General features: G+C 44.9%; 1 long non-coding RNA gene across 1 annotated transcript in view; it reads left to right on the plus strand.

The window, feature by feature from the left end:
- The window catches only part of LOC104852675, a 16,358-nt gene extending 1,366 nt beyond the window's left edge, over positions 1-14,992 (plus strand). The window contains exons 2-4 of the long non-coding RNA XR_777561.2: positions 7,960-8,112; positions 11,740-11,824; positions 14,763-14,992. This is a non-coding gene — a long non-coding RNA (uncharacterized LOC104852675). The remainder of the gene's footprint in view (positions 1-7,959; positions 8,113-11,739; positions 11,825-14,762) is intronic.
- The last annotated feature ends 965 nt before the right edge of the window (positions 14,993-15,957 follow it).

The following is a 15,957-nucleotide window of genomic DNA, read 5'->3' on the forward strand; positions in this document are numbered from 1 at the left end:
AAAAAAAAAAAAAAAAAAAAAGGCGGGACGCCTCCTTCACACGCTGTTATTTCGAGCTCCTCTCTCCGTTGCAGAATGGCTAACGCCAACTCAAACTATTTCTGCAGAGTTGCTGGGCACAGAGTGGAGGTGTGGAGAGGCCTCCTTGAGCCTAGCTCTCAGAAGCAGGTGAGTTACCAGAGGAAGCAGCCGCTTTGCAGCTGCCTTTGATGTGAGAGCTGGAAATTTCAGCAATTAGCTTAATCCTTTCCTCCTGACACGCACTTTATAGGAAAGCAAACACCGTGATTATCCTCCCCCGTTCCCTCTAATCTCTGTCTACACGGCATGCCGACAGATGCTTTTCTGCCTGGCTCTTGGAACCCGGTGTCACAATGAGGCGGGCTGTGTGTGACAGATTGCTAAATCTGGCCACCTCCAGGCAGGGGACTCGGCGTTCAAGTGGTGCTGGCTGCTCTCGCCTCCCCGTGGGGCTGAGGCAGGCTTGGCTTTGGGCAGGCCCAGAACGTTCTGGAAGGCTGCCCTCTGACTCAGGCCATCCTTTGCCCGGAAGGGCAGTCCTCCATCCCTGGCAAAGCCCACTGTGCGTCGCTTGGCTTGCTTAGGATTTAAATCTGGGAATTTGCCCAGAAAAAGCCCCTGTCCCCAGAGAGGAGTATCCGGCCCCAAATGCCATGGTAAACTCGGGCAATCGATCATTTGACAGCAAAATGACTGTCACCCGGTGCTGACCACCTCTGAACACAGAGGGCCCTGTCTGCTTGCAGCCGTGTACCCCTCTCTTTCTCCAGTATTCCCATCCCTCTCACACTTTCTTTTGTCTTTTGAGGCCCCTATTTTGGATCTAGGCCTGGCTGTGAGGCGGAAGTCAGCTCTGCCTCTGAACACTTGTGTTGCCTCTGGGCTGGTTTCTGAGATGCAGTTTTCCCATCTGCAAATTAGTAAATAAAGATTTCTTATTTTGCAAGATCTTTGAGAATTGGGTAAGATCGTGAATACAGTGCTCCTCGTATATACATTAGTGGGAGCTCATTAAATTCAAGGCATTCATGACTATACCGCTGCCCTGACCGTGCGTACTGCTCTAAAGCTTCAGTTCCTTCTGGTTTTTGAAATAATTTCACCTAATATCTCTTCAGCTGCTATAGAAATCGATGCTACATTCCCCAATTTTATTTTTTTTTACTTTTTTTAGGTAAAGTTTTTATTATGCTGGAGGTAACAGATACAAATAGTTGGCAAACTATGACCAACTGACCAGTCTGTGCCGCTGTTTGGTTTAGTAAAAAAGTTTTATTGGTTGTCACCATGCCCATGTAGTTCTGCTTTGACGGAAGCAGCGCTGTGCGCCAAAGGCCAGGCTGAGAACTTCAGGTTTGCACAGTCCATAATGTTTCCTGCCTGTCCTTTGGCAGAAACAGCTTGCTGACTCTGATGTAGACTGTAATTGGTGGAACAGGGCTGAAATAACGTTCATATCTACTGATGGCTCAGCCTGCGGTAGCACAGGAATCGTGCCTTCTCCACGTGAAAAAATAATAATAATAAAATAAAATGGTGACGGCCAATGGAACAATAGCTCGGAAAATTGTGTGTGTTTTCTTTTTCTTTTTCTTTTTTTTCAGTACGGGGATAAAACCTTAGGGAAATCCATGTTTGTCTAACAAACACGTGAGACAAGTGCTCCACCACTGAGCTACATCCCCAGCCCTTTTTTATTTGGAGTTGGTCTGGCTAAGTTGCCCAGGCTGCCTTAACTTTGTAACCCTCCTGCCTCAGCCTCTTGAGTATCTAGGATTCCAGGCAAGCACTACCACACTCAGCCCATACATAGTTTTTGTCAATATAAAATGGTTCTTGCATCCCTTATCCAGGATTCTCAGGGCTCAGAGCAGTGTCCGGCACCAAGAATTTAAGGCTACTGAGGACCAGGGCCCAGGGAAGACATCATGGATTCAAGTTGCACAGCAAGCTCGTGGAGGACTGGGTAGATTCTGAGCTTCCCACTCTGGAGGAACCGGAACTGGGGGCTGGTGCTTATCTCTGCTGCTTCCCTGCTAGCACTCTTGTTACCTATGATGTGCTCTTTATCCCTCTCCCTTGCCTCTTCCCCATCCCCAGACCTGGCTGAGTTTAAGGCTTGCAAAAACTTCTCCAGGGGATAATGTTTCTCTCAGAGGTGCAGAGCTGCGCACCCCATGGGCAGAAACACTCCTCCCCGCTCCCTTTATGTCCCAAGTGTCCCCTCTGCCGAGACCTGGGTGCAGGGAGACCCGGAAGGAGGACAAGTCACGGTGCCTTTCTGTAAGTCGCACACAGTCTAGTAGGGGAGAGAGGGTCAGAGAGTAAAGAAATAGTGATCAGATAGGACAACGTAGCTGCTAAGGGCACACGAGTCATCTAGTGGCTCTGGACTGGGAATCTGAGAGCAGACTGAGGAGACAGGCTGGAAGCCACAGAAGTACAGAGGGGAAAGATCTTCACGGGCCTCTCATATCACAGGCTGAAGAGTTTGGGTGGTTTCTGGACATCAGTAAGGACAGGTTCCAAGGTCTGTGACCATGGGGACTCTGATCAGCTTCACACATGGGACTGTCTCAGTTAATCCGCAGTCCTCTAAAATACATGCTGCTGCCGCTGCTGATGACGATGACGATGACGATGACGATGACGACGATGAAGATCGTGGTAATGAGGACGGCAGCGTGTAACCTCGGGTCTGTCCTTAGCCCTCTCTTGTCTCGTCCTCCACCAGGTTCAGTGAGCTTTGCGGGAAGAGCCACGTGGCTGGCAGCCTTTGGCCCATAGGGAAGGGCACAGCTGCGGGGAAACAGAGCTTTGTTCTCTGCAGTGGGGGATCCCAGGGTGGGAGCCCAAAGCTGTGATGATGTCTGTCCCCTGGGCAGGGGTGGGCCAGTTACAAGACTGCTACTGCAGTTTGTGGGATGTTAACAGTGCCTGAAGCCCCGTACAGGGGACGGGATTGAAGGGGAAAAAAAATCTGAGACCAATTCAGAAAGTGAAACAGATAGGTGTCACTGTCCATTTAGTGCTGTGATCCTGCCCCTATCAGGGACCTCGCAGTAGCTGAACAGATCACTGAGTGCAAGCCCAGGGCAGGTGCCCAGCACAGAGGATGACACAACAGGAAATGCAAGGGTCAGACGGAGTGAGGTCGGAGAGGTGGGGGTGGGGCAGCTGGTAAAGGAGGGTGAGGTGGCGGGAAGGGGAGAGAAGGAGCAGGAACGGGTCCATCAGGAGGACCGCCTTGGGGGCGTCAGGACTGTTACTCCTGCCTTTTTCTCTGTGGCAGGAGGGAAGGAGGGAGAGGGCCAGTGGTGACAGCAGGCTGGGACTGGACTATCCACAGCAGTCGTGTACAACTCGTGTGTGTGTGTGTGTGTGTGTGTGTGTGTGTGCGCGCGCGCGCGCGCACACGCACACGCGTGCGCACAGGAACAAATGTTAAATAGGGGACAGGGCAAGTAGGAGATTCTTCTCCAAAGGATGAAAGTAAAAAAGCCTGTATCTTCCAAGCAAGTTTCAGACTGTCAGCTTTGAGGTTCATTTCTCACCACGTGTAAAGGCACAGAAAGAATTCAACCCCAGGAAATGAAGATGTTTTAAAAATGACAACACACACACATACACAGCAAAATGAAAGGGAGCTGCAAACGGCTTCTTCTCCCACACGGTTGAAAGTAATTTGACGTTTGACATGACCAAGTACCCGAAGTGCAGGCCAGAGTGACACGGCTGAGGTGACAGTCACACCGTTTGTAAGGAGTTCTTTGGGCGTGTTGATGTTCAAGGCCACAATACCCCAGAGGGCTCCTGGGTCGATCATCTACACTTGGAACATTGTGTGTGTTCTCTTTGCACAAAACAGGGCCCACTTCCAAGACGATACTATATTCTTCCCATCAATATAGCTTGATTTTTATGGGTGTTTAAAACCATATTAGCAAAACACACTGGTACTATGGGTAGGCGTTGAACTGGTTCCAGGGTACCAGTCTGGCAACATCCTCATGAGCTCAAAAGCCCTAAAATATTGCCCTTGAATTCCTTCCCAGACACACTGGCCTTGCTAATGTTGCAGTACTCTTGGAAGAAGTAAGATTTTCCTGAAGATTGTGAAACATTTTAGAGAGAACAGCAGACCTCCCTTGGGGGTGGGGGAGTGCTGACGGACCCTCTTTAATTTCAGACTGTCTTGTGCAATGGCAACTCCTACCTCATCTTGCCACCAGGCCTCTTGTTTTCTTTTTCACCATTCACATACTTTTAAATATGAATGAGGCAGAAGGCGTAAAAATTAGGAACCAATACCACACATACCTTGACCAATGGTGGAATCAGGAGAACCTCAAATGGCCTAACCACGAGATCCCTTTCCCACCCTGTTCCTGCAGACAGAGTACCCCGCCAACCAAACAACTCTCTTACGAAACAGAAGGGTGCAGTTCAGGGTTATCCCTGCATGACACGGTTCTATTCTTCGCTAGTCACAGAACCATCCAATCAAGCCAATCGCATCTTCACAAGAACCAGCAGGCAGTGCACTGTGTTGATGCCACAAAGCCTGCTTCCTTAGGCCCTTGTGGTTCATTCTTCACCACAGCAACACTCATATGACCTCCATGGGCCAGTGGCTCCTCTCTTCAGACTATGAGTGATAATAACAATAAACCAGTCTGAGTGCATCTGTCCAGTGCCAGATGCCCTGGGTTTGGCCATCTCAAAGCCTGCAAAGAGAATTCCTCTCTCACCACTGGGCCAAACAGGAAGTAGTTAAAATGACAGGAGGCAAACTGATCTTAATTCCAACCTCTGGTCCCCCCAGGTTTTAGCTAGGCAATTAGCAAAAACTATTTTAACTTCTCAGAGCCTGAGTTCCTGCAAAAGTAGAGCAGCATCCACTTTAGGGGTGGGTGGAGAGAAGAAATGGGATAATCTATTCCACAGAACTTTGGTGAGATCCTAGGGGCAAGGACTGTGGGGAGGAACTCGAGCAGAGTTTCTGTTCCCAGATAACTGATGTTCTAATGGTGATGTAAACAACAGAAGGTTTAAATATTAATGATGTGGTTATAGACAGTGCGAAGTGCTCTGAAGAAAAACTCGCCAAGTCACAGGTGTGGGATGGCGTGTGTGTGTGTGTGTGTGTGTATGTGTGTGTGAATCATGAGTATTAGTTGTAAGTATTGTTAACTTTAGTAACTCCATGTTTGTTAAGCTTCTCCAGTTTAAAAGGTGGTGTGTTTCCTTTGTGGAATTCCTGAAAGTTGCAGTTTCTTGTCTCTGACCTTCAGATGTGTGGTTGTCTGGGTTACTCCTACCCACAGTGGTAGTTTTTGTTGAGCCTGTTTGCTCTTTTCCTGTGTGAACTTTCATTTACTATGGTAACCCCATCCCATAATAGTTTGTGGTTTTTTGCTTTAAAAGGCTGATGCTTGCCGGCAATAAACGTCGCCTTGATCAGACTCTTGGCGTCCTTCCTTTCTCTCTGCCCCATCTCCACCCCGCTGCTCTTTCAGGTTTGAGGCACTGCTGGACAGTGCTCTGCGTCGCCGGCTCGCGACATGTGTGGGTATTAAATATGGATATTAGGGTAGATCCTCTTGGGCAGGAACATGAGATCCTTGCCATATGTCTCGAGAGGGCGCCATTGTATAATTTGGGGACAGTTAATGCTATGTGGAGGAAGAGCCTGTGCAAATGTCCGGAGGCGTGAGCTCACCAGACATATTGGAGCAATGGGAAAGAAATCAAGGCAGCTGAAGTGTAAGGGAGAGGGCCTGTGGTACTTAAGAACCAAAGTCATCATCCCCAGGAAGCCCTCAAGCGTCAAAGCCCTCCCTTTCTGACCACTGCAGCGCATCACAGGAAATACCGGCTCTGTAAGATTCTAAATCAGCATTTCTCAAAAGGGGAGCTGAGAGGAAGGTGAAAGGGTTTTTTTTCTGAACTAGTGAAAGATTAAAGAAAAACAGCTGATCCAAGATCAGAATACAAAAAGAGCAAGACCGAGGTTCCACTAATAGCGATCATGCTGGGAACTGCTTCAGTGCATAATTAATAACCACTTGAAACCAGCACCTCAACTAATGGAAATACTAAGTTTCGAACAGTTGTTTTTAAATGCCGAGAAAGAGCTCAACATCTTTGGAGCTTGGTCGGGCATCACATCCCCTTGGATTTGCATCTGATCTCCATTACTCTGTAGATAAACAGAAGTTGGGCAGAGTTCTCAAATGGCACAAGACTCAACTTCCTCATCTATCAAATGGGGGTGCTGCTACTGCTGCAGCTAATGATGATGATATTGATAATCATGATCACAATAATGATGATGGCAGCATGGATTTTAGAGGAGTAAACATTAAGTGAAACAGTCCCTGGAAAATTCTTAGCACACCAAAATGTGTGAACCTGATCAGAGTCCCCAAGGTTAATAAATTAAATATTTCCTGAAACATATGCCCATTATTAATCACTTGGGTTTTTTTTTCCAGTGCAAAGATCAAAGCTACAGGTTGCTTTGGTTTACTTGTGACACATTCTGAGTTACTGCAATGTTACTAAATAAGGATTTCTGTTTACTATCAGTTCAATGTCCATTGAGGTTAAGAGAGTTACACAAACTGTGCAACTGTGTTGTACCATGCCTTAATTTTTTTTAAAGGAAAAAAGTTTTAGTTAAATGAATACAGCTTGCCTCACAGGCACAAGGACCCAAATTCAATCCCTGGTACAAAATAAATGCATAAATAAATAAAATTAATACAGCTCTGCTATAGAAACTATAGAGAATATAGACAAGTATTCAGAAGAAAATAAAAGTCACCTATAACTTCATATACTTTGATCTGCCACTTTTTTTCCTTTTAGGCTTTTCTGTATTGCTTTTTACAACATAGTTCATATCTTACATGTGTTATTTTTATCATAATTTTCAAGTTAGTATTATATCATAAGCATGAGTATATATTATTCCTAATTGCCATAAACACCTTTAATGGCTACACTGTATTGTTTGGATGTACCATGATTTTCATAATCAGAGTAGCCACTGAGCAAGAGAACAGTGATGGCAGGTAAGGCAAAAATAGGTTAACTGGGGCTGGCATGTTTTATCTCTAGCTTTCTTTTCTTTTTTGGTACTGGAGATCAAACCCTTGATCTCTAGTTTTCAAGGCTGATTGTTTTCCAGCTAAGTCTTATTTTGGGGGAAACCTGGTGGTAGTACAAACTACAGAGCACAAAAACTGTGACCACAACCTGCAGCATCCTGCCCAAGAAACCAACCTCTGGTCTGCCATCACCCACCCATAAAGCCAGCATGCTTTAAATCAGACTTGAAGGAAATTAGACTGCTGTCTCTAGTAACAATCCAAGAAGCTAAATAGAAACTTTTGTAACAATTGGCCTTAAACATTCAGGACTTGATTAGTTACTGACAGGTTCCATAATTTTTGTCTCCACTTCTTCCTACTTGGGACTAATTAGAGAAAGCCCAATATGTGCTCCTAACCTCCCACCTAGAATACTCATGATCCATCTGGAGCTTCCCAAGCCAACAGCTTCCTAGTATCTTTTTCCTACCATCAAGTTTTCCTACTCTTTTTTTCTTGCCTTTGAGTTTTGGTCAAAAATGGCAAAGGTGAACTTTGCTACAGCAAGCTCTGCATAAAGGAACTTTGTTCTCTTTTAGTGAGCTTTTGCTTGTTCCTTGTTGGACACCTTCACGTATGCTCTTTGTGTGTGGGAATGGACTAGAAAGGAGAATGGAGGTCAGGGATCCACAGGTACCACATGACATGAACCAAGAGATTCCCCAGACTCTTAGAGGTCTACAGAAGATAACATAAAACATGAAAAACAGCGTTGATTTTCATTTCTTCCCACATTGTACCTTTCTCTTCTGAAATCTCTGGTATTCCTACCCCTTTCTAGGCTTCCCTCAGCTTGGGCCTGGGGACCGAATATCACTCCTTTGCCACGTGGAGGCACAAGGTGTAAAAGGAAAGAAGTGGCAATGTGTCCCACTTTCATGACCGACTAATGAAACAGAGGGTCAGACAGATCCTTTCAAGGCTGCTGCCGAAGGTAAGCTTCTCTAAGAAACTCTTGATGGGGCAAAGGTCAGGTCTTGACTTTAGATATCCCTGTGCTGCCTGGTTTTATCTCTGTTAGAGCACAGTTTAAGTCAGTGTCCTCCTTTCTAACCACTCAATGCTGAAGATTAAAAGAAAAATAGTTTCAATGATTTCATCTTGCTCTTTTTCAGTGAAAATTACTTTTCAGAACTATTAAATCTTCTGTGAAGGTTATAATAGAGGACTTAGGTTCAGTTTAGCCATTTATTAAGATATAGGCTACCAAACTCCAATAGAAAAAATAAACAAACAACTCACAGTTTAGTTGGATTTATGCACAGTCTATCTAATCAATCAGTCTGTAAACATTATGTAAATGTGTGTAAACTCAAACCTAGCCTGGATGTTACCTATGCATTATTATGTAAATGATCAATCTTCTTAATGTAAATATTAATACAAAGCTGACATTAAACACAAGTTTACACAGCCTTGCTGGTTGAAGTCAGCTTGATTTACATTGAAATGTAAATAGCAGTTGTGTTCTTTATGCGGCTTTGGAAAACAGACTGAATAGATAGAGGTCACTGAGTGGCCAGTCCTCAGCAGTTCCCCACTCATTCCCAGCCCTTTGATCCATGCAGCTCATGAAGAATTTGGGTGGCCACTCATCCCCTCCTATGGATGTCCTTGATTTACTATTCATCTACCCAGAGTGGAATCTCTCTAAGACCACCTTTAGGACCAGGTACCCAGTCTTTGAAGCAATGATGTAAGGAATGTCACCCACCAGCTTTCACTCCAACATTAGTCAAGGGCTAACAGGTGAGGTGTTTAGTCCACAAGATTTGCCATAAGGGAGACCACTGGGCAGCTCTGTGAGGGACAACTCTTAGTCCCCCAAGCCCAAGCACCACTCTATCTTCTCCTTCTCCTGGCTGGCTTCTTATTTTTAAGTCTGTTTTAAATGGCACTTCAGACAAGCCCTTCTGGACCATCTATTCCAAACAGGCTGTTCTCTAGCATGGTGCTCTGTGTATTACATGTATAAATCTTGAGGTGATGACTTGTTTACTTGTATGTATGCTTTTTCCATCCTCCCCAGCTATAATTTTGTAGGAGTGGAGCTACCTCTGTTTACCACTTTGTACTTAGTGCCAGGTTTGTGACATGTGCTTAGAAAGATTTGTTTGCACATATGGATGGATGGGTGGGTGGACATACACATTCAAATGATCTTGTTTAGCCCAAAGATCTGCATCCCTTTTCACATGTAGCCTCAGGAACTTAATCAATTCTGTCTTTCCCTGAAGACCTAGTACCTTCTCTGAATACACTGATAATATGCCTGGAATCCCATAACTATATCTTCCACCATAGCTATATTCTGTTGTCTAAGCTCCCATCCATGACATGATAATAATAGCCAAGAGAGAAGCAGCAGCCAACACTGCCTTAGTTTCTTTGGGCTACTGTAACAGAGTGCCATAGGTTAGGTGGCTTATGAAGATCAGAAATTTGGAGGCTGGAATGTTCAAGATCAAGACTGCAACAGGTTTGGTATATGGTGAGGGCCACTTCCTGGTTCATAGATGGCTGCCTTCTCATTGTGTCCCCATATGGTGGAAAGGGCAAGGGAGCTCTCTGGGGCCTCTTTCATAAGGGAATCAGTCCCATTCATGAGTCTAATACATCATGACATAGAGGTCCCAAATCCTAATGCTGTTGCACTGGAAAGTGTGTTTCAAAGTATGAATTTTGGGATGCAGAGAACAAATAATCTGTAGTAAATCCTAGTAGGTCCCAAATATTGTACTAGATACCTTACTTTCATCTTTTCTGAACTCTGACTTTCAAAACCTCTTTTTCAAAAGGCCAGGCCTTTCACAAGGAGTCCAAGGTAAATAGCTTGGGCTGGGGGCAGTGCAGAACTCAGCCAAGAGTCCAGATTTGAAGTGAGCTGTCTGAGTTCAAATGCTGGCTTTACAAGCTATGCACCTGGGAAAAGACACTGTTGCTGGTCCTCCCTTTCTGATTTGTAGGACGAGCATGAGAATATTTATTTTTCAGGATTGCTGAGATCATTAAAAGAGGCTGAGAATATAGTCCAACAAGAATTTGGTCAATGTTAGTGATTATTTCCAACTCTTACACAGAGATTCCAAACTCGAGATCAAGAATTAGGTTTGTTCTCTGGCTTCTTTGCCCTGCTCAAATCTTTGGCTGTTTTTTAGCTCTCTGTGTTACCTGGGTTCCTCCAAGTGGAGAATTTTTATGGGGTGTCCATATGGTGCATCCATTGAGATCAATCACCCTAAGCTGAGATCAAGCAGGTAATGACCCAGGGGCCTAAAGGGGGGAAAAAAAGAGGTGCTAGAAACAACCAGAAACTACTCTTCAATACGCAAATTAGTCCTAACCCCAAAGCTCCTGAAACACAGGAAGTGGAACAGAATTCCACCAAGCCACAGGCGGCTAGTTACTCACCAGACTGTTCATCAGGCGCCTCTATTTGCGTCTGTCTCCCTGGCAGAGAAGGGCTGACATCTTACTCATCTCTGTGCCCAACTGCCAACACAATGCTGGCACATGGTGGCTGCCCATTCACTATTTGTTGAGTGACTTCCTAACTCCTCCCACCCAGACCCATTGGACCTCTGATTTTGTTGGTGTTGTATGGGGGAAGTACTTTTAAGGTTTCCTTTGATCTTCATTTGGGTGCAAATCAGAGGTACACTGGGAAGACAGTTGTACACATATCATTTCTCCCAGGCTCTCTCTTCTCTAAGTCGGTGACCAGAGCTCAATCAGCTTCAAAGAGTCAATTCCCGAGTGCTCTCTGTCATGAATAGGAGCCAACAACCCCAAGAGCTCCTTGCAAAGGCAGACACCAGCAGAAATGAGAAACTTTCCATTGTCTGTAGCAAAAGAAAGAAAAGCTAAAAAAGGGGTGAGAAGGTAGGGATGAACTATTATCCCTACATATTATTAATAATGCCACCTTTGATTTGAACAGGGCTTTCAGATTTATAAAATACTCTTTCCTGTATTGTCTCATTCATCTCTCACCACCCCCTCTGAGGTATTATTATAACCAATTTACAGAAGGGGAAACTGCTCAGAGACAGGCCACAAGAGCAGTCAGAAGCTCATAGAATCAGTTCCTGGTGTCCCTTAGTGAGAATCCACATGTTCCCTGATGGCTTTCTGGGATATCTCAAAGTAAATAGGATGCCACGGTGATCATCTGGATGACCTTGGCTGAAAGACTATCATTGTTTAGCTTATTATGGATTAACAAATCCCTTTTCCAGTCAAAGGAGATGCTAGACAGGATGGGATTTTCCCAAAAGGATTCTTTAGAAAGAGAGCCAGAACCTTTACCTTCCACCTTGACAGTCCCCAGAGACAAACTGAAAGGACCTTGCTGAATGTCTCATCCGAAGGGTATTTGCCGTGCTGGCTTCATCATTCAAAGCAGGAAAGGCCTTTGTCATGGTCAAATGGCTTTAATGTGTTTTGAATGCTACATAAATTCAAACTTGATGGCTCATTTATTTGTTGGATTGAAGTTTTATACAATAAACTAAGCCTTGGTATTTACTAATAACTTGTGCACTGCCCTTTGTTTGTTTAGAACAGCCAGAAGGCATAGAAGTTGACCGAGTCCCTCATGGCCAATGTGATGTCCCAAGCCTGGCATTTCCTGGGACAGTTTACAGGTCAGTGGGAGAGGCAGTGGGAGGGTGACTGCGAAGGGGACAGGGGACACAATGGGGAAGTGGGAGAAGGGAAAACTCGCAGGCAGGTGTTTTATTTCAGACTCATTTGGACACAGCCCAACCAGAACAGCTCCAGCCACTGCATTCAGTGGGCTGGGAATTTGGAACTTTGAGTGACAGGCCAGGCTTGGCTAGTGACTTGTGGCATGACCTTGGGGGGTTCATTGCCCTCTTTTGTGTCTCGCTGTCTCACTCTGCAAAGAAAAGAAAGCCTGCAATAAATTCTACTCGTGTTCAAGGTGAGTGTGAACTATTCTCCTAGGACAGTGATGGCAAACCTTTTAGAGACTGAGTGCCCTAACTGCATCCCAAACCCCACCTATTTATCGCAAAGTGCCAACACTAATTAAACCTGACTATCTGACGCCTGGTTGCTGGCGCGATGCTGGGGTGACTTGGCTCGGATGCTGACAGAGAGGGATCTCATGCCCGCTGTGGCACATGTGCCATAGGTTCACCACTAGCATAGCAAGCTCTTTGCTCTTGGCCTTCCCCTCCCCATAAATAGATGTCTTGTGCAAAAAGCCCACTAGGTATCTGTGCCACAGAATGGGGGTAAGAACACAGGCTACATTGTCAGAACTGAGTGTGAGTCCAACTCCACCACTCATATAAACCTGAACAAGTGAGGGAGTGGTTTTGAGCTTGTTTCCTCCTCTGTAAAAAGGGAATAACTGTATACATGTTGTGATGTTGCTGTGCGAGGGAAGTGACAACACAGAGGTCAGGCTGTCACTGTGATGCCGAGAGAAAAGGAAGGTCTCCTTAGAGACAAGTCTAGTGTTAATTAGAGCATTATGTTTTTGAAGTCTGGGACAGAGCAGAAACTCCTTAAGGAGAAGGATCTTGTGCTTCTGATCTTAGTGGCCTGGAGCACTGGGAGATGTGGACCACCTACCTCCCAGAGACAGACAACATGCCTACTGCTCAGAGGACTTGATGAAGAGCAGCCAGACCTTTGGGATCATGTGGAGGGCAAGGCCCCTTGGACCATGGTGGCAGTGGCATCTGGATGTCTGGCTGGCTAAGCATGGTGAAATGAATCGGGGGGAGCCAATTTCCTAGGAGCCCCTTCTAGAACCAGGGGCCTCGGGGCTATCTTCCCAAATGAGGGGGGATATTTCTGCATTCTTGAGACTGTGATGGGCAGGACCTTAATGATTCCTGAGGTGCCTCAAAACAACTTTCTTGTCCCCTTCAAAGGAGACAAGTACTTGGTTTCTTTATTTTTTTAATTTTTAATTTTAATTTTTTAAACTTGGTTTCTTTTTAGTGGCACTAATTTCTTTAACTTCACCTCCTTTACACTTGGTTTCTTTTAGGACAAAATTTAAGTTTTTCAAAATTTTCTGCCCTACTTTTTGCTCCTGATTGTCACTGTTCACCTAGCTAAAAGCAGCCAGCAGTACCCATGCCACAGCCTGAATGTTGGGCTGATTAAAATATCCTCTACCAGATCAATTAGTCCACTTCATCTCAGCCTCACACAAAATCTCAGTACAGGGGCAGAGTGTAGACAAATTTTTTGCCACACATATCCTCTATTCTAATCACTAATAGTCTTTGTCCTCAATGAAAACCTCTGAAGTCTGACTTTTACTGTTTGCATTCCTATCAGCATTCTGATCTTCGGTGCTCCAAATAGAATTGTCCATCAGGCTTGCTTACAGTACTCTCAGGTTTCTCCAACACATCTCCAAATTTTTCTAAATTCCTCCTGATCTAGGGATGATATAGGAGAAATAAATGTAACTCTCAACCTGATAGATATCTGATACCCAGAGTTCATGTTCCCTCAAATCAAAGAATGAATTCTAAAGAACAATGGAAGCTAAGAGTAAGAGATATGTATTGAGGGATAGGCAGTTCCTGCCTAAGAGGGACAGGATGGGACCCAGAAAGTGAGTTTCTTTGGATTCCACTTAGGGGAAAGGCTTTATAAGGCAAATATATAGGTGGGTATGAAATCCCTAGGTAGGTACAGGGTGGGCCAAAACTATTATCAACCAATAAGATTATAAGTATAGTACTTTAAGTAATACTGATCCAATGGGAAAGCAATTCATGTAGCAAGTGTACTTGGAAAAAACAAGGATCTTTCCTGGAAGGGGTGGGTCAGGAGGTCTTGGCCCGCCCCACCCAAGGTGACTGATGCCTATTTAGAATATCAATCATTATGGCTGATCCCTTGGGGAAGTACATAGATATAGTCATTCCATCTTTATCTTGAGGCCTGGCCTTCAATAAATGCCACCAGCCACAGTTGTAATGTGTTCTTACCTTCTACACAGACTTCCCCAGGGGTCTAGCCCTGTCTGACTGCCTATAATATTTCTAACTAACTTAGCTGACTACAATACTCCCATACACCAATTCCAAAGGCTTCTAAACCACATGGTTAGTTAAAGTCACAGAAACCTCCTCACTTCTCTGGCACCAATTATTGGTCAGCCTCCCTGTTGCTGAACAAAATATCTGACACCTGTAATTGAAAGGTGACGTTGTACTGAGCTCGTGGTTTCAGAGGATTCAGTTTATGCACAGCTGACTCCAAGGAAGTAACACTGTGGCAGAAGAGCATGGTGGGCCAAAGCTGCTTAGTTCATGATGGCCAGGAAGCAGAGCCAGGGCACACGGCCAGATTATATTATCTAAAGCCATATTGCCATCACTCGTCCAGATACACCTAGAAATGTACTTGACTGCACCCCAGGCAACTCCCAGGCCAATTCAGTGGACCAGTGAGATTAACCATCATGCTCTCTTTCTGCCTCACTGTATGATATAGGTAACATTGTGTCTCCCCCAAAAGATAAGTGAAATCCTAACCTTTGATGCCCCATGAAAATGGTTTTATTTGGGAATGTTTTCATTTCAGGTAGAATCAGTTAAGATGAAGACTGGGGTCTTTTCAGGAGGAAAACTTGAGCACAGAGACAGAGAAGGCCTTGTGATAATGGAGGAGACTGCAGTTGTGCAGCTGGAAGCCAATGAATTCCAAGAATTATGCAATAGTAGAAGTTAAGAGAAAGGCATGGAACAAATTCTTCCCCAGAACCTGTTCAGAAAGAAACAACCCTATGAATACCTTGATTTTGAACTTCTAACATCTGGAACTGTGAGACAATAAGTTTTTGTGATTGTAAGCACACCAATTTGTGGCCTAATGTTAGGGAAGCCCAAGGAAATCGATACTGTGTGTGACAGTCAATGCTGTTTGTCACCAGGAAGGTGCCCACAGATACACTGAAAATGGCAATGCAAAGTCTGAAAAATTGTGGGACCTTGGGGAAGCCCCTTCTCCTCTTGGGGCCTCAGTTATTCTGCCTATAGGATACAGAAGATCAGTAGTTTTCAAACTATGTCATTCAGAACCCTAGAAATTCCAGAAAGAATTGCCCGTGGAAGGGGTAAAAGGTGGGGCAAACACAACCTCCAGGCCCCACCCCTAATTCCATTCAGTTCTCTATGAATAACTTTATCATTACTGCACTCTCTTAGGAATTTGTTTTACAAAAACAAGGTTTAAAAGCTCAAAGAAGGCTAGGGATTTAGCTCAGTGGTTCTGCCTTCCTGTCAAGTGCAAGGTCCCAAGTTTGATCCCTGGTAACTACAACAACAAAAAAGCTGGAAGACATTAGACAACCTCTAATCTTTCTAACTAAAGTCCATTCAGCTCAAACATTCTGCTCTAAGAGGTCTCCTGGCAGATAAAAAGTCAGCAATGGTTGTAATCTTAGTTACTTTCTCATGACTGGGACAAATTCTGTCACTCTCAACTTCAAGCAGGACAGGTTTATTTAGGCTCATGGTTATAGTCCCTGATCAGCTGCTCCAAGACACATGGACATACTGGAAGGGATGGGCAGTGGAAGGCTGCTTACGTCATGGTGGCTAGGAAACAGAGACGGAATAAAGGCACTGAGGAGGGACCTTCAAGGCCACACCCCCATTGACCAGCCTCTTCTGACCAGAGCCCACCTCCTAACAGCAAGTCTGCGATACTGCCCCCATGACTCAATCACTTTCCAAAATACCCACTTATGAGCACATAAGGCTCTTGATCAACATCT

This window comes from Fukomys damarensis, unplaced genomic scaffold, assembly GCF_012274545.1.
Source record: "Fukomys damarensis isolate Sample0158 unplaced genomic scaffold, DMR_v1.0_HiC HiC_scaffold_35, whole genome shotgun sequence".
Taxonomy (NCBI): Eukaryota; Metazoa; Chordata; class Mammalia; order Rodentia; family Bathyergidae; genus Fukomys; species Fukomys damarensis.